The following is a 26,975-nucleotide window of genomic DNA, read 5'->3' on the forward strand; positions in this document are numbered from 1 at the left end:
GCACACAGACATAGGGTACTGATTACTTTTGTCCATGTTGCCACTTGGAAATGTTATTTATATGGGATTGTTTCCAACATTACTGCCAATCTGGAAAGCAGAATGTTTTATCTTTATTTATTGAAAATCTTTCTACAAATAAGTTGCTACTAAGGGAAAATACTAATTCAAAGGAACAACTTGCTCTCCTTATTCACTTCATTTATTTTGGTGCATCCTCTTCAAATTGAGAAAACACCAATACTAAATGTATTTAATCTGTTATTAGTTATACAAAATCTTTTGTTCCTAATAAGAAATCACCCAGTCTAGATTTGTGGCAGAACATTTTTAGTCATATTAAAAGTGCTTGCAGTGTTGTGTTTTCACATATGTAGGTGTGAATATAATTTTATGTATGCAAAACACATTCCATGCCTATTCCTTTAAAATTTCCTTTTGCTTTTTTCAGATCATAGAAACAAGCACTCTTACTATGCAGGTTATTCCCCTCTTTGGACTGTCAGTAAAACATGGACTTGCAATGTAATTATATCACCAGGATTCTGATATTTGAATTGCCATATCAGACCGAGGAATATCCTGTTGTTTCAGTTTACACAAGGCTTTGGCACTCATGCTCAAAGTCTTTTTATTCACACCAAGCTGTTTCATTAAGCAGGGCTTACTGGAGTTTCCTCTGCCCATGTTCCATAGGGACCTCTTTGGCACATGCTGCCTGTTATTCCAGACCACCTCAGACTGAGGACAGCTCCCTCCTTTAAGTCAGCTTAAAACTTTGGGCTTTTTTTTCCCCAACACTGCTGAAAGAAATCTCAGGGAGGAAATAAATAATTTGGTTTATTTTTAATTGATTTCCCCGCTCAGTCTCAAGCTTCAGTGCAACACAATTTGAGTTAAGAAATGAAAGCATTTCACTTATGCAGTGACCAACAGAACTAAATATCCTTTTAAAAATAGGTGAGTAGGGTTCACAGACTCCAATCTGATATTGTTGGTTGGTTGGCTGGTTGGTGTTTTTTCTGGGGGGCGGGGTGGAGAGTGTTCCTTATAAGCCTCCTACACTCAATTTGCACAGGTATAACTGTAATCTCTTGCTTTCATTGACAAAGCAAAATTTGTTACCAAATTCTGCTTTCAATTCTGGGCACAGAACATTAGAAACACAGAGCTTACTGCAGCTTGGAACCATTTATCCTGTCTGTATTCTTATTGTAACCAATATTTTGATTGGGAATTAATTTCTTAACCAACTGGAACACAAAAACCAGATAGTATTTTATTTTAGGTTTGTAATGGTGGCAAGGCAGAAAACAGGGGCATGAAACTACAGCAGCTTCATTTTGATACTATGCATAACAGAATCCATTAAGTGAGTCTCAGGAGTCAGGCTCAAGGATCTCTTGATTAAGAATTAAATTACAGGTATGATTTACTAAATTTGTGCTTGGGGAAAGAAGGATTTTGATGATGATATGATTGGTAAACTACGCATTTCCTCAGCAACATATTAAAGTTAATGGGAATAGCAGAATGGGAAATGCAAAATACTTCACAAAACTTAGGAAGTAAGTTGTCTTGTAAACTAAACCAAAAATCTGTGTCAGTAACTTCCTCACTGAAGTAAACCCAAGGGGAAAGTAAGGCTGGCCCCTATTCTGCTCAGACTGAACTTTCTTCTGCTTTTGAGGAAGATGCAGTCAGAAGAGCTGTGGCATCAGCTCCTTTGTCTGATTGGCTATGATAATTTTATATGATTGTTTTAAAGCATTTAAATGTAGAATGACTTGAAAGCTTTTATTCCAATGGTTAGGTATAAGGCTAATTTAAATCGCTTTAACATTTCTTTCAGAATTGCTTAAAATTATATTTGTAGTATCTTTATTTGTAGATTTGAAGATACTTGGATTATCTTCTTGTTCTTGTGGGTGAATTTGGCATAGTAGGATCCTTAACCATGTTTTGGGTTCCAAGATGCAGTTGCATACAAACAACACACTACAGCAGGGTTTGGAAAGAGAAGGAATACAGCTGTTGCTGTCTTACATGGATGCAGAGAAGTGAGGGACTGTGGGATCCAAGCTCCTGTGCTGCAGAGTCAGAACTCTTGGTTCAAGGGCTTGTGTATGCTTCTCTACTCTGTCTGAACTGTGTGGGCTCATAGCATTCAGCCAGCATGGATATGGCAGCACTGCTGCTTCTTGGGATGCAAACTAATATGTGGGATATCAAAAAAATCCACATCATGCCACCTAAAAGTGCTCTTGTCCAGCCCAACATGCAAAGTCTTTGCTCTGACCTTTTTCTTTGGCTGTATAAAGGTTGGCAAACTAGACCAGTGTTGGGTATTTCTCTTCCATGCAGGTATTTAGGGATTCAGTATTTATGAGTAGGAGGAAGAAGATGGGAATAGTCAGAGTCAAGTTTTTGAAATTACATCAGTTACTGGTATCCAGAAAGGGCTCTTTGCTTGCAGCTCCAAGGGGTCCTGCAACTGCCAGGATTTGAGAGAATGGGTAACAGCCACTTCCATTCTATCCATCTGCTGTATTTCATTGGGATGGACAATGCCCTGCTTTTCTAAAACCTTTCACTGGCAGTCACTGCATCTTTGGAGCTTTTGACCAAGAGCAGCGGAGCTTTGAAAGCAGAACATTTTTCATAGTGGGAAAAAGGGCTTGATTTTCCTCCAGCTTATGCTTGGCTCCCTCACCTGCAGACCCAGGATTCATTAAGGAGAGAGCAATCAGTCTTATCACAAGAGCAGAGAAACATGAAAGGCTGCTTTCTTCAATATACAACAAAGCACATAATTAAAATAAATAAAGTAGCATTAATCATAAGGTCTTGCTAGTATTGTTTTTGAAGCCATTAAGGGATTTTTAAGTATCAAAGATCCAATCAATTGGTATTTTATAAAGATGTTAGCTGCAAACTATTGCTGTTTCTCTTAGTTAAACTAGAAACTGGTAGAAGAAACCAGCTAGAAAATAGCCCCATTTTGTGTTGGTGTTGGGCTGGGGCCCATTAGGCTGGAATCTCTCCAAAGCAGTGTGTGACTACCTAATCCCAGCAGGAATGGCTTGGAAGTTGCTAGCATTACTTACTGGCAATGCAATGGTTGGGAGCTTTGTCAAGCAGGGCAAAAGACCAGAACATTACACTGGGACCAGAGGTTGGTTTTATGGGCTGAAAAAATAGACTATTAAATATATTAGTATAAAACCTGCATGAATCATAAAGAACTAGCAATGAGGATTTAATTTTTAAGGTGGGTTTTGTAATTTTGAAGTATCTGAAGAGGAACATCAGAGCAATTCCACCACATGGCAAAACATGGATAGTTTTTATGGTGTTTATTCTGCTGTTTATTGTGTGAAGCAGGAATGAGTATGTGCCTGGAATCCTGGGCCCATGTCAGGTCACCTGCATACAAGACAAATGAATTAATATAGGAGCAACTGCAGGAAATACAGAGGGGTTCTGAGTTCAGTGCAGAATGAGCACTGGGGCAGGGGACAATTGTGTCTGTGATGTACTTGGAGAAAGGGCTGAAGGAGGGGGGAATCCTTAGGAAGAGCTTCATTTAGGAAAAGGTTTCTAGCCTTTAGGGCAGTTTGTAGTAGAATTTTTAGAACAGTTTGCTGGTAGAGTCACTGGCAATATGGATATGTACTTTTAACATATCTGTGTTGTTGAGGAAACTGTCTGTAAGGTACAGTTATGCTTTTCCATGGCTGATGGCTCTCAGTGACCCAGGAGAACACTCGTCCTCTGTCTTAACAAATTGAAGTGTGTCTGGCCTTGTGGAGATTTTTCCAAATGGTCACATCTGTGCATGTACAATTGCAAGGATATTGTGGGTTTTTTTGTTTTGTTTTTGTTTTGTTTTTCCAGGTGTAAATATTTTAATTTTTAATGGGTTAGAAAAAGGACCTCTGAGTTGCTTTAGATGATGCAATTTATTTTTTGTATCTTCTACACAGGAGGAAGCGTGAGTTTGGTTCACATCTTCACCACATGGCTCAGAAGGTCACAAGACCTCTAGTTACAAGAGCTTTTAAGGATTTATTAACCAATAAAATACTGCCAACAAGGATATTTATATTTTTGACCCAATCCTTAAATATTTCATCTTATGGACTCATGCTACAGTGTAAGCTTTCTTAGCCAATCATGTTATGACACACAAACCAAAACTCTAAACTTTCCTCTACTTAGCTTAACATGTCTCTGCTTTAAATTACAACTCCACATTCTCACTTCTAGCACCTAAGTTTGGAAGCCTTTTCCAAGGTCTCAGGTAAAATCCTATGTTGAATTCCAAGCTTTGGCTTACAGGCCCAAGGTTCGAGAATTCCCTGCATTTTGGATTCCAACAGCTTACTTGTGTAAATCTCCATTTCCAAAGTCCTTTTGCTGAAGAACAGTTTTGGATAGTTGAAGAACTCCATGGATTCTGGGATTTTGTCCTCATAATTTCCAGTTGTTGATGTTGGATGGCAGTCTCAGGTGAAGGATACTTGTGCTGTAGGTGCTATGCTCCACGTGCTGGCCCAGGAGGATGGCACTGGGGCGTCCCCAGCTTGTGCAGCTTGTGGTTCTTCTGGCCAGGGGAGCAGAGCAGAGGCTTCATTTGCAGGCTCTGTTTAGTATCCATGAATACTAAATCCTGTCCTTAAACAGCCAAGAAGAGAAAGAGAGAAAATAAGGAAATAAAAGGGCAAGCAGCTCACACTGGCCCTCTGCCATTTCCTGTTTTTCTTTTTCTTCTTTTTTTCTTTTTTTTTTCTTTTTCTTTTTTTTTTCCAAAGCCCATAACTTGAGGTCATTTTGGGATTAATTGAAGCTAATGTCTTCACTTCAAAGCAGCACAAGATCAAGCCAAATGTACATGCATAGCAATTAAAGACCTGGCAAGGTATTATGGATTGGCTTCTACAGCAGCAGCTTTCCCTGAGCTGTTCCACTTGTTCAGGCCTTTGATGTGCTTCAGAGCAGAACTAGCTGGGCCTGTGCTTAAACAAAGGAGCATTTTAGCACTTGATTCTACAGAGAGTGACTGGTGTGCTATAGTTAATATTTTTAACTGTCTGTTAAATTGGAGAGATTATGAATCTGTGGTATGACTGGCTACAGGAGAATTCTGTGGATAATGAAGAAGATTGCAGGGGGCAAATTGAAAGACTTCTCTTTTATATTGTATAGCATCAGTATTCCTTTAGTGCTAACAAAGATGAGGCCAATTTAGTATAAATCTTCAAAGCAACATGTGTGAATTTATCTGTCCAGTGCTCATTACAGTTAATGGGAATCATGTGGCTGGAACTTTGCAAGTGCTTTGAAAGTGCTTCTTTTATGGTTATATTATAGACCCCCATGTTAGCTGTTTTGCTATTATTTTTATATTACTCTATTTGTTTTCTTGACATTGAAAAAATCAAACCACTAAACTAATTAAAAACTGCATCACCCCCTCCAGTGCTGAAATAGAGCAAAATACCCATTTTCTAAAGTAAATAAAATATTACTTATATGTAAATCAACTTGACACACAACAAGAATCTCTCCAGGTTTAAATCCCAGTAGCAGAAATCCTGATGCTTGTTGCATGTTTATTAAGGTGAGTTTAACTGAAAAGTTAAAATGTTGGTCCACACATCCATGTTTCAGTTTTGATCTCACTGTGCTGTTAGTCACCATGTGTGGTACAACATCTTCATTTCTTCATGGGTATACTGAAGGGGATATAATATTTAGGGAATCTGTAGGGAAGAAAAAGACAAACTGAAAACAAGAATTACTAAGGCAGGTGATGAGCATAAAAGTGCACCTACACAGATGAAAGAGTAAATTGATGGAAGCTGGGTTTTAATTAATTTTTTGGTTCTTATCCTATAAAATTCTATGAATAGGCCTATATTTTATTATGGAAAGGAGGATTTTTTTTCCTGCCATTTGAAAATGGGATAAATTAGAGAAAATTTTATAAAATCATTTGAAGCTCATAAGTCATGGAAAGCTGTCAGTCTGGTGTTAGGTGAAATACTCTGGGTTTTAGGTAAAGATGTCTTGGTTTTGGCCAGCAAGGAGATGGTCAGTGGTTTGTGCCCAGTGAGTGGGTTGAATGTGATGGTAACTGCCTTTGTGTTCTCCCACAGCCTTGTTTGGGGGGAGCTATGAGACAAATATGCTAAAATTCCTTCTTCTTGAACATGAAACACTCTTCTGAGTTTCTTCTCGTGGTCTTGTGAGTGTTAGGCATTGTGTTTTGTCTTCTTTTTGATCAAAAAAATGTCAGTCAGGACTTGCATTCCTTCCTTGCGTCCAACCAAAGGCTGTGTAGGAGTCTGGGTTTGAATTTTTGTATTGGGTTTGTGTGGGGTGGCTTTGGTAGTGGGGTGTTGGAATCCTGGTTACTGAGAATTTTAGACTTTCTGTGCTGACAGGCACTGACCCCCAAGAGAACACTGCATTTGACCTGAGACCATGGAGAAGTCTTCCAAAATGGTATGATAGAAGTGGGATTGTGGGTGTGGAGTTTGAATAGAAGTGTGTAATATCACAGGGTGGAAAAGTTTAAGGTTTTAAAATATAGTAATATATATAAAGCAAGATGGAGCTTTTAGGGTGGAGGCCGGTCCTTCTTCTTCACCTTCTTCTCCATGGGTTTAGGTGGTTTTGTGTAATTGGAGAAAAAGTCCACATTATGGGGTATGGGTGGTTAGTTATTGGGTTAAAAGTAAAAATAATTTAGGTGTCATTTCTTAATTGGACAGTTTATCCTTAAAAGGCCTTGTAGAAAGAGAGATACATCTCCATTTTCAGTTTGTTGAAGTGCTGTAGAATTCAGGGTTTGTGAGATTGTGACATAGATAAGGACTAATAAACATCTGAGTCCCAACAAGAAATACTGTCTGGCACATTTAATCCTGACCTTGGCAGAAAAGAAGCAAAGACTCTGCAGTGGGGGCTACAGGGGTGACTTTTTCTGAGAAGCTGCTGGAAGCTTCCCTCACATTCAGCCAAGGCCAGCCAGCTCCAGGAAGAAGGGAGAGATGGGAGGAAAGGTGTTTTAAAGTTGGGTTTTACTTCTCATTGTCCTATAATTCAATTTGTAATAAATTAATTTCCCCAAGTTGAGTCTGTTTGCCCTTGACCATAGTGGGTGAGTGATCTCTCCCTGTCCTCATCTCCACTGATGAGCATTTTGTTATATTTTCTTTCCCCTGCCCAGCTGAAGAGAGAAGTGACAGAGTGAATTTGCTGGGTGCTTGTTGATGGCTGTGTTGGCCCCAGCCAGGTTCAACCCACCAAATTTTGAAAAAAAAAAAGTATCTTAATGTGTGATACATACTGGATTTGTAAAGAGTGCATATGTGTAGCCAGGACCAAGTCAAAGCAAGACTCCCTCAGACCTCTCAGGTTCTCTGGGACACATTGAGCCATGGAAGAGAGTTAATATGTGATCCACTCTTTACCCTTCCAGAAAAAAATTAGGCTGAATGATAAATTTCAAATTTTAAAATTTAATGTTGTTACTGCTAGAAGTATTTGCACTTTTATCAAAGCAAATTAAATGGCTAATGAAATCCCTTGACCCCTGTGGTGTGTGCCAGCACATCCTGATTTTCAGGCTTGTTTTTGCTAACTTGCTGCCATTGACACATGTGAAGCAAACGGGCACAATGTGTTCTGTGACCCTGTGAGCTCTGTCCTGTCACACATACTAAGGAACTGCTTACAAAAACAGAATTAAAATTCTCATTCTGATTCACTCACTGGATATGTCAACAGAATGAAAAAAGTTTGGAGAACTCAAATCTGCTCCGAATTGAGGTAAGAATATTGTACTAACAGCCACTGTACTTTTTTTTTTAATTTAAAGGCAAATCCTTATTTTCTATGGAAAGCCCCTCTCTCCCATATCTTACTTGTAATAATGTCATAGTCTTGATATTAAGTTTGTCACAAGGGATGTTGAGGAAAATTTTGTTGTGACTTGGTCTTCAAGCAAACCAAACAAAAGTCATCCAGCTTGAAAAGAATCACTATGGTTACCTGGTTTAAAGGCAATTATTAATAAAGGAGAGAAAATTGGAACTGAGTGAAAAAGTAACTGCAAAAGCACAGAAAAGGTTAGGCTGGTATTGTTCATCAAATTTGAACTTCATGTTTTGTTCATTAAATATCTGTTTTAGTGATGCCACCCTAAATCAAAGGTTATAGCTAGAAGAAACCAAACTTAAAAAGAAGTTTTAAAATATTTAAAGATTTAAAAAAGGACACAATTCATGTTTTGAATTTCTAGGATAAGGGGTCTGGATGGAGTCCAGTTAAGGTTTCAAGTGGGAGGTTTTCTCCCTTTAGTATTTTGATAAGAGATAAATGGTTTTAAAATGGTTGCAGTGTGCCTCTTAAATCATAGATGTTCTGATTTTGCTGCCCTGTTCTTTTTCATGGTGCATTACGCATTCACTTGGGATCAGAAACTTAGAAGAAAGGAATCTGAGCTTGAGCTGGAGCTTGATTTAAAACCCAAGCTTAAATATTTTAATTGAAGTCAGCTAACATATAGCTTCCAATCCCAGGGTAGAATGTTGGCTTTTCAAAAATCATAAATACACTCAATCTCTAAAACTGAGAGAACTGCATGCACTGGTAGTAGGGTTTGTGGTGACAGCCACAGGCCTACACAAAGCTCTCAGTTATCATCTGCATAGAATGTATTTGGTTATTTTTTTCCTGGGGTGATTTTTATTTTGAGTTCAGAGGAATTAGACCAAAGCTGGCTGATTTCCTCCATTTATGCAAAAAGGGCTTTTTTGCTTTAGAAAAATAAGGGTAAACTAAATATTGGCTTTCATATTAGCCTACTTTATTACTTAAAATAGATGTTTTTGAAGTAAAAGAAAAAAGATATTATATAAGAAAGGTTATAGAATTATGTTCTTTAAAAATTAGGTTAAAATAGAAATTACGTTTCTTTTAATATTGATGTAGCTGAGAGTTAAGTTATAAAAGGAGTCAATCACACTAATGCTGACAGTTTCAGACCACTGATTTCTAGAATTAGACTGGAGCAAAAATATTACTCCAAACTCACATTTGATTAATAAATTCCTGTGATGTCAAGATTTAAAGATGAACACATCACAGGTTCAGTCTTGTTGCCAGATTTCTGACACCAGAGGACTCTGAAGGGCTATTAGGAAGCTGGAATGTTTATTGGTATTAAAAATGAGCACATCAAGTGTGCTGTACCCTTCACTGCAGGTTTCCTGCAGTGCATTACAAATGTTTCCTACTGGTGCTGGTATTTCTGTCTTCTGCCCTGCCCCCATGTATCCAGGAGTCTTCAGCTTTGGTTGACAATGCCCTGCAAAGAGAAATCAGGAAGCACTTTTCCCTGGTTTTATACTTAGTCAGGGAAGAATGATTGCTGAATACTGTGGATTTTTATTAGTTTATCTAACCATATTTACTTGAGATTTTGATCTTGCAAAGCCAGACCCAGATATGCAGGGAGTGGAGCAGGGTGAGCATCAGGTTTTCACTTGCTCACCTCAGAATCACAGAATTTGCTGAGTTGGTAGGGACTCACAAGGATCACTGAGTCCAACTCCTGGCCCAGGACAGCATCTTCCCTAAGAGTCACACCAAGTGCCCGAGAATTGTCCACACACTCCTGGAGCTCTGTCAGCCTTGGTGCCCAGCCACCCTCTGAGGGAAGAACCTTTTCCTAACCTCCAACCTAACCCCCCCGACACAGCTTCAGGCCATTCCCTCAGGTACCATCACTGCCACACCAAGCAGAGATCAGTGTGTCCCTGCTCTTGCCCTCACCAGGGAGCTGCAGACTGCAATGAGTCCCCTCAGCCTCCTCCTCTCCCTGCCCAGAGCCAGTGCCCTCAGCAGCTCCTCACACGCCTTCCCCTCACGGCCTTCGCTCTCCTCGTGGCCTCCTCTGGACTCTCTCTGGCACTTTGAGATCTTCCTTACACTGTGCTGCCCAAACCTGCCCACAGCACTCGAGGTGAGGCCCCCAGAGCAGAGCAGGACAATCCCTCCCTGGCCCCGCTGGCCGTGCTGGGCCTGGTGCCCCAGGACAGGGATGGCCCTGCTGGCCCCAGGGCACTGCTGGCTCCCATCCCACTGGCCACCAGCCAGGACCCCCAGGTGCCTTTGTGTGGTGCTGCTTTCCAGCATCTCCTTCCCAGCTGTCCCCACACCCAGGGCTGCCCCAGCCCAGCTGCAGGATCCAGCACTTTCCACTGTTGAATTTCATATGGTTGATTAATTTGTATTGATTAGGTTGGCTGCAAGAGATGTGAAGGACCAGAGAAAGCTTTGGCAGCCATTTTGGTGCAGAGGATTCCTTCAGGGCTGTAAGTAAAAAAAGGTATCTAACCTGGGAGCGGAAATCCTGATGTTCAATGGGACTTGGGCTCCCTATGTTCTTCAGTTTTCTGAGACTTTCTCCATCTCCCATTTTTGCAGATATCCAGGAGAGGTGTCATAATATTGCTGTGGGTTGGGTCAGCATAGCAGAGAATAATCTTAGCTAGAAGAGCTTCTACTACCATCTTGCAAATGGAAACACTGGTACAAGGTTATAATCTGTTGAAGGGCTGAAGTGTGTCCAGAGAAGGGAACAGAGCTGGGGAAAGGTCTGGAGCACAAGTCTGATGAGGAGAGGCTCAGCCTGGAGAAAAGGAGGCTCAGGGGGCACCTTCTGGCTCTGCACAGCTCCTGACAGAGGGGGACAGCTGGGTGGGGGAGTCAGGTTCTGCTGTCTGGGAACAAGTGATAGATGCTAGAGGAAATGGCTTCAGGTTGCACCAAGGGAGGTTTTGACTCGATATTTGGGAAAGTTTCTTCACTGAAAGAGCTCTCCAGCCCTGGCACAGACTGCCCAGGACAGTGGTGGAGTCACTGCCTCTGTAAGTTTTAAAAATACACGTAGGTGTGGCACTTGGGCATGGGTTAGTGGTGGGCCTGGCAGTGTTGGGTTACTGGTTGGACTAGATCTCAAAGGCCTTTTCCAACCTAAACAACTCTGTGATACTATGATTCAATATACAGAATATAGGCAGGTGTTCTGTATACCCTATATACAGAGTGGGATTGAACCTGTTAGATCCTGTGGTCTTGGGAGTCAAGGGAGCTGCAAGGATAAACCCAGAAATGACCAAAATCTTTAGTATGATTTCTCCTCAGTGGTCAGAGTTAATTCTAAAACTGATCTGTAATCCTAATTCTTGAAATTTGTTCAGTTACTGCATTTTATAGCCTAATCTTTACCACTTGATTATTTAATGAAGATTTTTCATCTGGTGTACTGAAGCTTACTCTGCTTGAAAATGGCTAAGAACTGCAGAGAACTATCCTTCCATTTATAACTACAGACAAAATATTTATTGCATACTCTCTGTGCTTTCTGCTATGGCAGGATTTTGTGGCTTCTCTGATCACCTTTGCAGTAGCCAAAACCCATCTTTTAGCCTCACACTGTGCAGAATTTGGAGGAAGTTGCCCTTGTCCCAAAGAATTTAAACTCTCTGAAAAATTGTGCTGAAATAGAAAAGGGGTGTTAATTTCAAGCTCCATTAGAATCAAAAGGACTGATATTTATATCCATTCTCTGTGCTGTAGTTTGGACCCTTTGATAATTTGTTTTAGCGTGATGCTTAAATATTGGAATGAGGAGTGCTTTTGAGGACAAAGAGAAAATGGGAGTGGGGTCTTCTTAAATAAATGTTGACAGAAATCCCACATTAAACTAAAAAAAAAGTAAATTCTATTTCTATAGAGCCAAAAGTGCACTCAAGGGGTGCTCCTCCCTCCTGTGGCCACTTTATGATCAAAATGTTTTGGTTCTGGCAACCCCGTTATGCTGATGGGCACCTTAGGTGGTTCTTCAGGGCAAGGGGGAAGCAGGGTCTGGTCTGAAGGGATGGAGAGATGGGCACGGGTGCAGCTGGTGATGCCACTGGACCAGCAGCCTGAAGGAGAGGTGCTGCCTCTTTTATAAATCCACCCTGAGGCCCTGTCCGGGGTTTGGGGCACTGGATCCACCTCCATGGTGTCCCAGAGCTGCTGATTTAAGCCTTATGACAGTGCAGGTGTGGGGCTCCTGACAACACTGATGCCTCAGGTTTTGGCTTTTCTATTTTTCAGATTCTGTGCTGCTTTAATATGTGAGTCTGGGCTTCATATTATGGGGATGGTGAGCTCTCTGCACAGAGTAGGGAGAAAAAACAATTCCTTCTCTAGCTGGGGAGCAAGGACAAATGATCCAAATCTCAGGCCCAAGAGCACAAACAACGTGGACTGAAGAGAGAAAAACAAGCAGGATGGGACTGCATGGGCTGGAGCAGTAATTGAACAATTAACTCTAATATGCAAATGGACCAAAACTTACAAAAGTGAGAGACCCCGTGACCAGTCGTCCATTCTGTGACCATTTTGGTTCACCTGGGGTGCAGCCCTGGCTGGGCTCTTGAGCTGCCCAAGGTGGATCCATTGAGGAGATCCTTTTAATAAATCCCTACTTTATTCTTTAATTCTGTCTAGTTTCTGTTCTAGGTCAGCCTTCACAAGGCATCAACACAGTTCATTTTTTAGAGGATGTTTGTTTCTGTAATGTTTTTCTCCATCAGCTAGGTTTCTGTTTGGTTTATGTTTAATGCAATTTCCATTCCCATTCTAGCAGTTTTCCAAATTATGTCAGGAGTGTGGTAACAAGGAATATTTAAGAACAGTGATAAGATGGTTTCTGTTACTTTGTGCTGTTTGGAAAAGTGAAATGAACAATAGAACTGTTCCTGATGAGAGTGTATCAGTTTAAATAGAAAGCATTTCATGTGTCTGTGCTAATTATCCAAGCTGTAATCCAAAAGAACGGGGTTTTGCCCCAGAGCCATCCAACCTCTGTTCTTAGCTGTTGGAATCATGATGCCTCTTGGATAGCTAGGCTGCTCTTTCTAGCAGAGTGTGTAGAAATAGGTTTTGTTTCCAGTGAAGCTAGTATTTAACAAAGCTGAAAGTTAATCTGATCCTTTTTGTAGATAACATTCATCTTTGTACATACAACTTTGTGCAAGGCCTGCTCTTTAGTCTGTATTTATCCAGAATCCTGATCCATACCTGTCATCTTCTCTGCTAGTTCCTGACAGAGTTTAATCCTAGTGATGGGCCTGACACATTTCATAAGGGTACAAGGCAGATCAAGCATTTAGAGCTGTTCCAGTGAACATCTGTGCTGGCAGAATTGTATCAGCTAGCAGTAAATGAGGTGTTCCCCTGGCAAAATGCAGGTACTTGTTGAAACTGCACTGTGGAGAACAACAAACCAGCCAAGTAAAACAAATGCAGGGAAAATAAACAGTAGTTCATGATGTAGTGAAGATGTATCATACAGGTGTATACAAACGTAGTGTTTCAAAATAGTAGGTTTGAATGCATCTTTTTTCTTTCTTACACAGGAAAATGGTAATGTATTTTGTAAATAATGTAAAATATTATTTAATAGTCTTTTCCAATATAAGTGCTTATAAATAAAAGCATATTTAACTATAGAATGATTTGTAACCGTGAGTGTTTAGGGAAATTTCTCTTTGTTGTCATAGGATAGCAAAGACACAAAGCATTACACACACTGATTGGGAGTTTGTTCTGTCATGCTGCACATGAGCATGGCCATTTGATTTTGGTAGGACTAAGGTTCCTACAAGATATTGAGAGACTTGTGGCAAAGCTGTCTGGGCTCTGTGGGGTGGATTCTGAGGTAAAATCAGAGCCAGACCCCTCACTAGCTCTTAAAACCTCTTCCAGCAGCAACTGTCCAAGTGGGCAGTGTGTGCCCTCATCCCCCCTGGCACCCTGAGCAGGGAGGCCCTGGCATGGTGTCACAGCAGCTCTCTGGTCACAGAGAGAAACACACAACTTTCCCAGGCATCATTCTAGGAAAGGCTGTGAGAAGATCAGAGAAAAGAATAAGGAACAATTCTTATCCTAACTTGCTCACCTGCTCTTGTGAACATGTGGAATGTGTTATGGAGATTTGTTTACTAAAGGGTGGTTTCTTAATTAGCCAATGGTGATGGTGTTTTAATTGAAGGACCAATCAACTCCACCTGTAACAAACTAGGATATAAAAGTATTGGGTTCTGAATAAAGACTATTATTAGCCTTCTGTAAATGCATGGAGTCTATGTCACTTATTACCCTGGTAGGCCCTGAGCATGGAATTGTTGGATGTGTCAGGCCACAGCAGTGGCACTCTGGGGTAGGAAATGGAGCTGAGGGCTGCAGGGTTTGGATGCTTGCATGTGATTCAGGTCCCCTGGTTTTATTTCCAATTTTGTCTGCTTAGATATGAAACGGGGTAGTGACATGATGCTTACCTCACTGAAAAAGAGTGGGTTTGTAGATGAAAAGCCTTTCATGCAACTGATGTATTAGATTTTTTTTCTGGGAAATCCTATATAACTATGAAATTTCACTTTTGCACTGTTGCAAGCCTCAATTCCTTGTGCTTTGCTCAACAGGAATTCTCCTTGCTCCCCATGTAAAATAAACACAATTTAAAGTCACTTTGTCTTTCTGAATTTTAGAGTAATATCACACCATAGCAGTGCTGTTGCAGCTGTGATTCAGAGATATGTTTAAAAATGTAAGAATGGCAAGTTTTGCATTCACACTTAGCTCTCAAATGCAGTATATGGACAAATAGAGATAGTAGCTGTTGTTTTCTGAGGAAAATGAGGTAGAGAATTATTTTAAAGAAGAATGTTAATTAATTCTGCTTTATTTTTTTTAAATTATTTGGAAAATAGTGTATGTGGTGCATGTAATATGCCAGTAGAAAAATTTGTATGCCTCCCTTTTTCTCTCTGTATTTTAACCTACCTGAGGATGTTCTGTGACACAGCCATGATGGCACCAGACATTATGGCCTTGTGTTAATAATGTGTGGATTAAAGCATCCCCCAGCAAGCTCTGAATTTGGTGGAAATCTGGTGGATTTTATCAGTGCTGGTAAAAGGGTTCCCACATGGGCCTGGACTCTAGAGCAGTTTGGGAGGTCTCCTGTTGTCCATGACCTGGTGATTTTCTGGAGGAAGGGTGGAGGAGGAGGGCTGTGAAGAGCAGCTTGAAGCTGCTCTGTCCAAGGTGAGGGCTGCTGTTAGAGATGGAAATCTGGCAAGAAAAGGGTGCCTGGGGTGAACCAAACAATGGAGCATGAGGAGTTCCAGGGGAGGTTGAGGGTGCTCATCAGATTGCCAGGGATTCTAAATGCTTAGAATCCTCTTGATGAAGAAAAGCACAAGTCTCAACATTAAAAATAGATGCTTTTTATCTTGTATACGATACAAAATCTCTTGTGATATGGTATTTTTCTATTATACTTTAGCAGCTCTGAGGAGTCGTGGATTAGGCCTGTATCACAACAGTAATTCACAGGAGGCTGTGTTTTGTCTTGCTATGACACCAGCTACTATTGTTTTTGATCTGCAGCCTCTGAAGAGGGATGGTGCATCTTCTGTGGGAGGTGTTGTGAGTGCAGATTAGTTAGACAAGTGCTGGAGTGAATGCATAAGTAGTGATTTTGCATAATGAGGTATGTGAAATCCCAGTGGAGGTTGTTAAAACAGATAGACAGCCTGTGGTAAACAACAAGGAAGGTAGGCTTTGAAAACAGATGGCTTTGAAAACCTGGCAAATGACTGTTCCATACTTAAAAATCAGTTTTGTTAGTGGAAAATATCTTATTTAAAAAATACCAAACCAAAACAAACAAACAAAACTGAAAAATGCTTAGGCTGCATGTTTTCACAAACCTGAATGTGTTAGTAAAGTTCTGTGGGGAAGCATACATCATCTGTCTTCCTTATGTGTGTGTGAGCCACAGGCTGTCTGGCTGGGATGTTCTGCAGCTCCCATCAGCCTTCCCTGTGCAGCTGCTTCTACCTGGTGGGTTTGCTGCTCTCCACTTGGACTCTCTCTCTGTGAGTCCTTTTCATTGGGAATTTAATTGTGCACTCAAAGGCTTAATTTGTCCTGAAAGATACAGTCTATGAGTGAAATGGGAATATAGAGAAACATTTCTGCTTGTTGGAAAGGGCAAGAAAAGCCCATTGCTGTTTGAAATACTGCATTGCTAAGGTTGGGGCTGGCTAGAAGATGAGTGTTTTGGTTTCAAAAGTCATGTGTCTGCTAAGGAAGTCAGGAGCCTCCCTTGAAATGGAAAATGTAAACCCCCTCCCTCTGAATTATTATAATTTTGAAATTAAGGGACTCTCAGGTAAAGATATGGGAATAGGAATAACAGTTCTTTACTAGAAAAATTAAAAATACAAATGCAATAGTAAAAAAAAAGAAAAAACACTGCCAGAGTCAGAACAGGCCCTGTCCCCCTGTGGGCAGGGTGGTGGCACAGTCCCATCCCATGGGGGCTCAGCCCTCCTGCAGTGCCAGCTGTGCTTCTGCTGCAGCAGGGATCCTGCACAAGGGGGGAGTTTTCCTCTGCAGCTCCAGGGCTGCTGCAGATGGGCCTGCTCTTCCTCTGGGAATGCAGGGCAGCAGAAAGCTGCTCCTCTGGGAATGCAGTGGGCAAAGGCTGCTGTGCTGTTCCAGGCTCAGATTGGATCCAGGTAGGAATGCTTGGCTCCTGCCCTGGGCACAGCATCTCCCCATGGGATGCTGGAATTTGATCAGCCATGCAGGGACACTCAGTGGCCATGGACAGCAGAGATCTGCTGGAGGGAGGATTGGCTGTGGGAGAGATAAAGAAAACTGCCCCATGAACAGCAGAGAACTGCCAGAGCTCTGACAGGTGGTAATAGAATACACACCCCCATTTCCAACCTAAGACAATGAGATATTGTTTTGGAACTTTAAGATGTAGCTGTTTTCCATGTCTTTTATGACTTTGGCATAGGCATTAACAGGTGTGAGACTGAGATCACCCTTCTCTTCCCATGGTTGTTGTAGGCCCAGTGAGACACTGTCACTCCTGCTGTCACCTGCCTGGGGATCACACTCTGCTCCCTCTTGCAGGGGACCTGCAGCCGGAACTGGGACACTATTAGCTTCAAACAGAACAGCTCCTGCAGTGTGCCAGAGGCCCAGCTCAGTGCTGACACTGTTAAAGACCTTCCCCATGGCCTGAGCATGAGACCATTTCAGTAAAATAATGCTTTTTTTCCCCTTCCAGTGCAACTCCTAAAAGCTTTCCTTTGTTACTCTACAGCCTGTGGGTAAATCAAACCACCTGTCATTTTCTTGGTTGTTCTGGTGGCTCCCTTAGAACAAGGGAGGCCCAGGGCTCTGTGGACTTGATTGTAAGATGAGTGGTCCAATTCCTTTTTGGAAAGGACCTCAAATAAAAAGAGGAGAGTCCTCAGTCCCCAACTTCTGCTGGAAAAAAAGGCAAGTTCCTATGATTTGAGAATGAGAGATGGGTTATCCTGTGTTCTGAGAAAAGTCAGGGACACGTGTTCTTGTCAGGCACTTGCCCTTGCCCGCTCACACTGCCTTGTCTGGTCCTGTTTGTGCAATGATAGCTGTGACAACAGGATTCCTGCCCCAGGGATGGCACTGTGTGCTCTTAAACCCTGGGCTCTGAGGGCAGAGAAGGACAGCTGGCCTCTGCTCTGCTGCTTCCCAACTCCTGAAAAATGTGTTGAAAGTGGGATGGCACCTGGGAGGTTGGCACAAACCATGTTGGGCATGTCTAGAACGTGGCTTGTGCCAGTCTTCAGGACAGAGAGCCAAGAGATGCTATGATGGTGGGAGTGTCCCTGTTCCCTTGGCCCTTTGGCTTGCAAGGGCAGTGCTGGGGACAAGGCCACTGAGATGGGTGCAGGCATGGAGGCTTGGGCTCTGCTTTCATTTACATTGGATGGGAGAAAGAGCTGTTTAGAAAGACAGAGAAGAAAATTTTAGCCAGTTCATCTTTCTCTTAAACTAAACAAAGTGCTTGCTGAGTAGCTCATTGCTCAAGGTACCAAGTACAGCTGCTGATAGTTTTTGCCATTATGTTGTTTTTAATCAAAACCTTCTGATTATAACACTGAATTTGTAGGCATGAGAAGGAAGTGGATTTTCTACAGTGATTTCCTTTTGTGATGAATTTCAATATGCCCTGTTTTAACATTTAAAAATGACAATGTGGGCCTTGTTATTACTTGACATTGTTATCAATATTTAAAGCTAGAAGTGTTGGTTTTGTTTGAGAAAAATTCAGTTTTGTTATTTCATTCTTTCTCCCTTGAGGATTTTTTGATTCCTTGGCAGGATTTTGACTTTAAGCTGTGTCTGCAGATGGAGATCACTGGGTGAGCAGCAGCTGAAAAGTCTGACAGGACAGGAAAGTAGTTTTGCTTTCTGCTTGGAGAGAAGCCTTTGCTACAGAGTGGCTGATCAGAGTTTCTGCTGCTCCTGTGATGAGTTGTCTGGGTTCTCTCCTGATGCACTAACCATCAAGGCATTTCCAGAGCTCTTCCAGGCCCTGGACCACCCTCAGAATCTTATTTTAAAGCTCTTCTTCTTTTCCCCTCTTTTTTCCAAAGAGGCCTGCTCTTCATGAAGTAACACTGCCAAATACATTTTTCAAAAGCACTTCAGATAATGCACTGAAAACTTTCAAATTTTGAGTATTTTTGTACCTAAATAAAATTGAGCTGTTCCAAAAAAATCTCACCCCAGCTGTGTCAAGATATGCTGTTTTCTGTGCTGCAACAAGATTGTTACAAACGTTTGTCCCAGATCTGTGAAGTTCCTATAGAATAATTGAGAAGGGACAGTGTCCTGTCATTCCCAGATTAACAGTCAGTCATCCCTGAGCTGAAATATTCCTTTGGTTTATGTCTGTCCCAGACCTATGAAGTTCCTACAGAATAATCTAGAAGGGGCACTGTCCTGTCATTCCCAGGTTAACAGTCAAGTCATCCCTGAGCTGAAATATTCCTTTGGTTTTTCAGCTGCAGGCTGTTTCCTCCCTGACACTCCAGCTCTGTGAGGATGACGCCAGGGTAGCATTTGGCAGCTCTGGGATCGCTGTTAGGAATGGTTATTGCACACGGGGGCAGTAGCACACCACGGAGCTGCTCCGTGTGTGAGCAAACACTGATGGGTGGCTGCACGCCCTACTCGGGGATATTTAGTGTTCCTTAGCTGGCTGTGGGTTTGACAGATATTGGCAAGAAATATTAACTTACATCCGAGTTTGTCTTAACTAATAAGTGATGAGCAAAGAGAACTTTGTATTTGCTGTCTTAAAATGATCTGTGAATGTGGAGTTTTTTATTCCAGCTTTGACATGTGGCCCTTTTCGTCTTTTTAAATGTTGCAGGTGCTACCAGAAGCCAAAGCTGAGAAGACTGCTCTTGAGAGCATTATAAAAACACTCTTCTCGTCTTTGGAACCAGCACTTGTATTACATTGCTCTGTTTTGTCTATGCTCCTTTTTAAAGCTCTTTTAAGTATATTTTCTGTGATACAGTTAGTAGAAAAGTTGCTATACTTTTTTAAGGGATAACCAAGTGCTTAAGTGCTTTGCTGGATCCTGGCCAGAGCTAGCATCTTGCAGAATAGAGCCGATGACAACTCATTTCATCCCAAAAATCGCAGTTTTCTTCACAAACTCCAGTAAACAAAGTCTCCTGATAGCCTGTGAGTCCTGGAGCAGCGGCAGTGTCCTCCTTTCCAGATGGCAGAGCGTGGCTAAATGGCTCGCTCAGGGGAGTTGGTAGATGAGTGAGGCTGGGCAGATGCAGGAGGCGGGCTCTGGGGAGGGGTTTGCTGGCTGGCTTTATTACATGTTTGTTATATTCATGCTGCTGCCTGGGTGGTGTGATTGGGCCACACTTGCCCGAGACTCTCTGTTCTCTGAGGTGTTTTCTAAAAGTACATCCAGAGCTCTGGGGGAAGGGGGAGTGGCTGAAGGTGCTCCCTTATGGGGGGATTTGAATGACACCACCTTGCTCCAGGAGTGAGTGACAATGCTGCTGGGACTGATGGTAGAACTGGTGCTTTCATCTGCCCAGTCACCCCTGAGTCAGAATGTGCAAAGTGAAATAATGGAAAAAAGAATAAAAGCCAGAAAATGAACAAACAAAACCACTGAATAACACTTTTTTTATCCTTGTATTTACAAGTTATGTTAGCATTATTAACTCTGGTGAGGAACTCACCTGAAGCAATTATGCAGGGCCTTCCTAGTAGTATTTCATAATAACACAGGTAGTTACACAGGGATTATTTTAAAATAATACATTCTCTGCATTAATCACTGGTTGCTATTGACTTGGTGACACATTGTTGCTGTTGGTGAAATGAACTGTGATATAATTAGTAGCAAATAGGACCCATGCATGCTGTGCTAATTATTTTTATGTGAACCCAATTCATTGCTAATATAAATAGCAATATTAATCACAGCAAGTATCAATATTTATGCAGCATGCTTCTATTTTAGTGCAGCTGCAGACAGCAATGCTTGTGCATGCACCAAAGAGAGATGTATGAGGAGTCTTTCAGCCACACCATGGTTGGTGATGTCCATTCTGTGACAATTGCTCTGTGCTTAGAGAGTTCACAGAATTCACAGACTGACCAGGTTGGAAGAGACCTTCAAGATCACAGGGTCTAACTCATACCCCAACACCTCAACTAAAGCCTGGCACCCACTGCACATCCAGCTTTTTTAAAGCACATCCAGGGATAGTGACTCCATCATCCCTGGGCAGACCATTCCAGTACTTTATCACCCTTTCTGTAAAAAACTTCTCCTAATATCCAACCTATATTTCCCTTGATGCAGTTGCAGACTGTGTCCTCTGGTTCTGTCAGTGCTGCCTAGAGAAAGAGCCCAGCCCCAGCTGAGCCCAGCCACCTTTCAGGGAGTGTAGAGTGATAAGGTCACCCCTGAGTCTCCTTTTCTCCAGGCTGAGCACCCCCAGCTCCCTCAGTGGCTCCTCTCAGGGTTTGTGTTCCCAGCCCCTCTCCAGCCTCGCTGCCTGCTCTGGCCGCGCTCGAGCGTCCCAACGTCCTTCCCAAAGTGAGGGGCCAGAGCTGGGCACAGCACTCGAGGTGTGCCCTCAGCAGTGCCCAGTGCAGGGGAAGGGTGACCTCCCTGCTCCTGCTGGCCACACCATTCCTGCTCCAGGCCAGGGCCATTGGCCTTCTTGGCCAGCAGGGCACACTGCTGGCAAACAGCACGGGATGTTGCTCCAGGCCGCCTCTCTGCAGAAGCCCCATGTCTTCAATAGCAAACTGAACTGCACAGAGAGGACAGATCTTTGTATCTGCTCATTTTTCCCTCCTCCCATTTCTCACCATACTGGTTGTTAGCACCTCTTGGCCTGTGACTTGAAGAGTATTGGGGTGGAGTGGGTGTTTGAGAAGATCTGGGTAGGAACAAGAAACAGATTCTGCTCCATTTCTGTGGAAATCTCTCAGAAGACGAGGCTCATTTGGGTGAGTCAGGGTCATCTGTCTGTCAATTCCTCATATTTAAAAGATAGCTGTGATACAAGTGGGGAACAGTGTCAAAAGGAACCTTCAACTGCCCCAAGTGAGTTTTCATCCTGTTAAATAAAGCCAGGAGAGTCTATCAGGATGCTAGTGCATAGATTCAGCTGCTTTGCTTGTTCCAGTGCTTCTGCTGGCATCAATCTTTCCTCCTAATGGTTTTCCCAAGCTATTGCCTTTGATGAGTGTCATGGGTTTTTTCTGTTTAGCCTTATGCTGTCTGTACCTGTGTTCAGAAAAACTCAGACTGGACTGACATTTTCTGAACACAGGTACAGACAGCCCCAGTGAACAGGGCTGGCTATACAGACTGCAGCAGTTGTGGCACTTGGAGGAGTCCCAGGGCTGGGGAAAGCAGGGCTGCAGATTGGCATGTGATCCTGACCCTGGGCAGGGATGTGCAGTGCATGCTGCAGAAGCACACTCAATAAATTAGACGATGATGTATGGCACAGTACATCACATTCTTGAAGGCAAGGCATATATACTCACCAGATAATGTGGAGCATGTGAAGTATTGAATATATCAAAGGAAGATTAATCTTTGTCTGGGAGTAACCCTGCACATTTTCTGTCTAGTTGAGTCAATGCAATATAATTTAAAATGTGAAGGAAGTGTGTGTGCATCTGTATGTGGACACAGGAGGAATATGTTTGTATATGTGCTAGGGGATGTCAGGGTACACATCTGTTTCTCTTAATATTAAAAGATTTCCCCCCATTTTTTTGCAGAAGAAAATGTTCTCTTCACATCTAAGGTCCTTTTCCTAAATGAGGATTAATTGTTCCTTGGACAGGTGCTGCAGGAGTCGGAAGTCACAGCATGTCCTGTCCCAAAAAAGCTCTGCAGACAGGGGAGTTTCATTCTTTCACATCTCACTACGGAGAGCCATGCCTGCAGTGTGTGCTGGGTCACCAGCACCCTTCTTGACCTGGAACCAGAAAATCAAGGACCAGTGATTGTCAGAGTGTGGCCATGTGGCAAATATCTGCTCAAAAATGGCTGTTGTTCTGTGAAGGTGCCTGGCACTGAAAGGTTAGCTGAAAATTTCCCATCTGTGTTTTGTTTGTGTTTAAGGATTGATAGTTTGTACTGTTACAATTGCTACAACTATTTGCACCTCAAAAATTTGCATCTGCTATGTTAACATGAAAATTTAAAACCTTGGTACAATGTATGAAATGATGATTAATTTACAGCATTTATCTTGGCTTACTAATCATTCTGTTTTTAGCTGATAATTTTATTTGTAATCTCCAGAGTTAAATTGCCATAAAATACCATAGTTACAAAGACATTCATGAGCAGTTGAAAGGATATGACACATTGTAATTTAGGAATTAATGCACATGTTTAAAAAAAGCCAATTCATGAGAAAGCTGCTAATACATGTACATTGTAGGAGAAACAAAGCAGGGGGAAAAAAAGCTGCAAACCAGAAGATAAGCACATGAGTAGTGCAGCTGTGTCACTAAGTGACAGTTTAAAGATATGGTGAATTCCATCCCACCATCTCTGAACAAAGAGCAACAAAGGGCAGAGAAATGTAACACAATCACCCAGCGATGAGCATGAGCAGTACCAGCTGGAAAACATTCCCTGTCCATGCCTGATTGAGCTCTGCCTTGCTGCCTCTTGTAATGTGGATAGCTACAAAATGTTCCCTGTTCAGTGACACTCAGACACAGCACTCCCAGTGCAGGGGCACTGGGAAAGGTGTCAGAACCTGTGGTATCAGGTAATGCACAGCTGTGAGCAGCGTGCTCTCTCTTTGCAGTCCCAAACGATAAGAGCAGAGGATGAGTCCTTGGAACACTGCAGTGATCTCCAAAGCACAATCAGTCTGCTGCTGCTTCAGGTTTCTCAGCCCATCTGCATCCCAGTGTCCTGGTTCTGGCGAGCACAGGGTAAGTTTTGGCAGTAGCCCCTGAGGGGGCATGGCTGGGACACAGAGTTTATTCTGTACCACCTCACAGGATTGCCAGGGGCGAGGGAAGGGAACCTTTATGCAGAAGAAAGGGCTCTGGTTTGGGGCAGTGTGGCTGCAGTCAGGTTGCAAGATGTGGTGAGCATTTTGGCACGTCAATCACTCTCTTTTGTACACTTACGTTATTCATGTTTTTGCTGTTACCGTTCATTTTCTTATCTTATGGCCCTAGTAAATTATTCCTACCTCAACCTGTGATTTTTGCCTTTTGTGCCTCCAGTTCTCTTCTCCATCCTGCTGTGGCAGAGAGGGGGAGGTGAAAGTGGGGGAGCAAGAGAGGAACGTGGTTCAGATTCTTGGTGGAGGATTCTAAACCTTCTCTATCACATGAGATGGAAGAAGAACAATTTTAGGTGGGGTCCTGAGCAACAACAAGTTTTTGAACAAAATAAACAGGAGATTGTTGAGGCAGTGGCCCTTGGGCCAGTCAGGACAGGACAGGATGCAAAGAATGTTCTCTACACCACAGCTGGGGAGAATGGTCCTTCCTGGAGCCTCTGGCAGAAGGTATCTGGAGAGACTTGAGAGCAACCCCTGGGGGTTAGGAATTCTGAGGCCACCTACAGCCCAGCTGAAAAAGAGATACTGCCTGCTCATGAAGGGGTTTGAGCTGCTTCAGAAGTGATTGGCACCAAAGCAGAGCTTCTTTTGGCACTGAGCTACCAGTGCTGGGCTGGATGTCCAAAGGGAAAGGCCCTGCAGCACACACTGATGCTCCATGGACTATGTGGATAGCACTGATCATACAGAGAGCTTGAACAGGAAATCCCAATTGCTCTGGGATCCTGGGAGTCATCATGAACTACCTGACAGTGAAAATTTTGGACTATTGTTATCATCATCATTGAATAGAAGGTGACATGTGCTGAGGAGGCCCCACCACACAACCAGCTATCAGAAAATGAAAATGAGAGTGACACACTCTCTTTACTCTTTTTACTGACAGTTCTTGTCATGTTGTAGGAATTCACTAAAAATGGAAAGATGCTGTGTGGATTCCTGTGTAGTCAGTGGTAGCAGCTGTGTGGTTCAGTCTCAGCAGGGGCACTTGTTATCATTCCTAAACCCCACCACCCAGCCAAAGCATGGCAGTGGGTTTGCTGCTGGGGGTTCACTCAGTGCTCAGTGTTGTCTTTTCTTCTACAAGTGCTTCTCAAACCACAGCTGATCAATGCTGGGTATGGGAACACCAGCAGTGTCAGCCTATTCCTGCATCCCTGCACTCATCTGCATCCCTGTTTGTGCAACATCATCCCTACCCAACGGTGTCACAGGAAGGAACACATCATATTAACAATCTATAAACAATGTGAAATAAAAGCTTTCTTTTTTTTCAGAAAAATAACCAGAAGCTTAGGAAATGGTGTAGAAGTGGATGAAATGATCAAGATAATGACACAGATTTTGATGCACTTAAGGTTGTGGTAGATTTATTTACTTAAATCTCTCTCTTGCAGTGACTGGTCATTCTGAATTGCAGAGACAAGAGAATCCATTGTAGATCAGTGTAATAGCAGGAAGCAGAAATTTGGTGTTATGTTTTTCTTTTCTTGACTCTTAACTGTAGAACTCTCCTAAGGTGCACAGGGAGAGATACATTTTATTCATGGCATAAGGCAGTCATAAATTATATGAAATTAAGGAAGTTTTTTTCCCATCCTGTGCAGACAACCCTTTGTTATATGTTTGTTCTTCATAGGAAGCAGTTAGTAATTAATCCTATGCAATACAGTAGGGAATGTTATGATTAAGAAATCAAGAGTTCAAACATACTGTCTTTGAAGGATATTTTTACAAGGCATAGAATATCCCATAGAAAAAGTAATCCTTTGGAATAAAGAAGAGAGATGAAGGTGGTAGAGGTAGAGTAGCAGCAGCTCTTTGCTTACTTTGAACTGTCCTGGGAAATTGCAATTTATATCTAAAAAGAAATTGGAAGAGGTTGAAGATTTCTGTGATAATCTGAGCTAGGGCCCCTATGAGAACAGATTGCCATGTTTAATGGGCTCCTGGCTTGCAAACAGACTCATTTCCTTCCACAACACTGTCCATGGAAATGCACATGTCAGTGCAGGTCACTGCTGTCACCCTGCTTCCATTTAAACAGCCACTCTAGATAATAATGACCATTTGAGAACTAGCAGATTTTTTTTTTTATTTAGCTCAATCCCTCAGGCACTTATATCCTGTGTATCCTAAATACCCCAATTGCCTTATTTTCTACTCCAGAATTACCTTGCTAATACATATCCTGCCATGAAGGATTTATAGTTTAGGTGATTTAAGCCATGGATATTAAATAATTTAGAATACTAAATACATTTTAATTTAACACACCATAAAGAGAATAATAGGTCAGTTTTTCTAAGTTGATAATTTTCTACAATCTCTGGTAGGGTGGTACCTGGCCAGGTGACTTCTGTGCCATTAACTCTTAGATGATTGAGTTGGTTATAAAATCTTACAAGATAAATAACAGTTGAGTTCCACCAACCTTTCCTTCAGCTTTCTGCGGGTTCCTGCTGCCTGAGTGGGGGAGAGGCTGTATAAATAAACACTTTTGAACTGCCCACATCAAGCTGAGAATGTGTGATCCTCCTGCCTCCAGCTCTTGGCTCAGCTGGTTCAGTCTTCACATCCAGCAGGCTGTCAGCCAGGGACTGTTAGGGTTAGAGGTGATAACAGAATGCAGGATCATCAGAGTATCCCACAGGGAGTTCACAGGATTGAATAGGAGAGGCAATGGTGCTATCTGTTAACATTGGGTGTGTTTTTTCTAAAACATGGAAACATTCCCAATAGCTTCTGGGCAGCTTTTCCATTTGTTTGTAATGTTCTCTCCACTGATGCTGTCCCCCAATAATCAATAAAACTTGATTAAGGATAATAGTGAAAAGCAGCAGCCTGAAACCTCATTAGATGTAAATATCCAGTACAGAGTGTGGTGACTGGGGTCAAATAATCGTGACTCAAAGAACAAATATGTGGCCACAAAATAGAAGAAACCAAAGCTGATATTGCTGTGCTTGTTCTTCTTCCTCACTGATTTTGTCGCACAAGCAGAAGCTGTGTCTTCTATGAGCTGGCCATGGAATTGCAGCAGGACAGGAGGATAAACCCTGCATAAGAATAAGTGTCTTTTTTTAAAGATCAAACAGATGGGTTGGTTTAGAATGATGGAAAAAACTATCTCTTCTCTGTTTCTCTCTTTTTCTTCGTCTAATTTCTTCTTCTCAAAGTCTGATTAACTTAAAATTGGATGTGTTGGAGTTTGCTAAATTGAATGGGCTTAGACTTTGCTAAGTTAATGCTTTGTGAAGTGCTTTATGTTGATTGAGTGTTGCTCTAAAATTTGCCAGAGTTCTCTGATTTTCTGCTTTGCCAGTAAAGATTTTGTTCTTTAGACCTCTTGAGGAATATCTAGTCAGTATTTTCTCCTGTGTGTCT

General features: G+C 42.2%; 1 long non-coding RNA gene across 1 annotated transcript in view; it reads left to right on the forward strand.

Annotated features, from left to right (window-relative positions):
- Positions 1 to 9,880: 9,880 nt before the first annotated feature.
- The window catches only part of LOC135283604 (uncharacterized), a 73,926-nt gene continuing 56,831 nt past the window's right edge, over positions 9,881 to 26,975 (forward strand). Inside the window, exons 1-4 of the long non-coding RNA XR_010349307.1 lie at positions 9,881 to 10,036; positions 10,315 to 10,402; positions 22,273 to 22,576; positions 23,319 to 23,448. This is a non-coding gene — a long non-coding RNA (uncharacterized LOC135283604). The remainder of the gene's footprint in view (positions 10,037 to 10,314; positions 10,403 to 22,272; positions 22,577 to 23,318; positions 23,449 to 26,975) is intronic.

Source organism: Passer domesticus, chromosome 19 (assembly GCF_036417665.1).
Source record: "Passer domesticus isolate bPasDom1 chromosome 19, bPasDom1.hap1, whole genome shotgun sequence".
NCBI classification, from domain to species: domain Eukaryota; kingdom Metazoa; phylum Chordata; class Aves; order Passeriformes; family Passeridae; genus Passer; species Passer domesticus.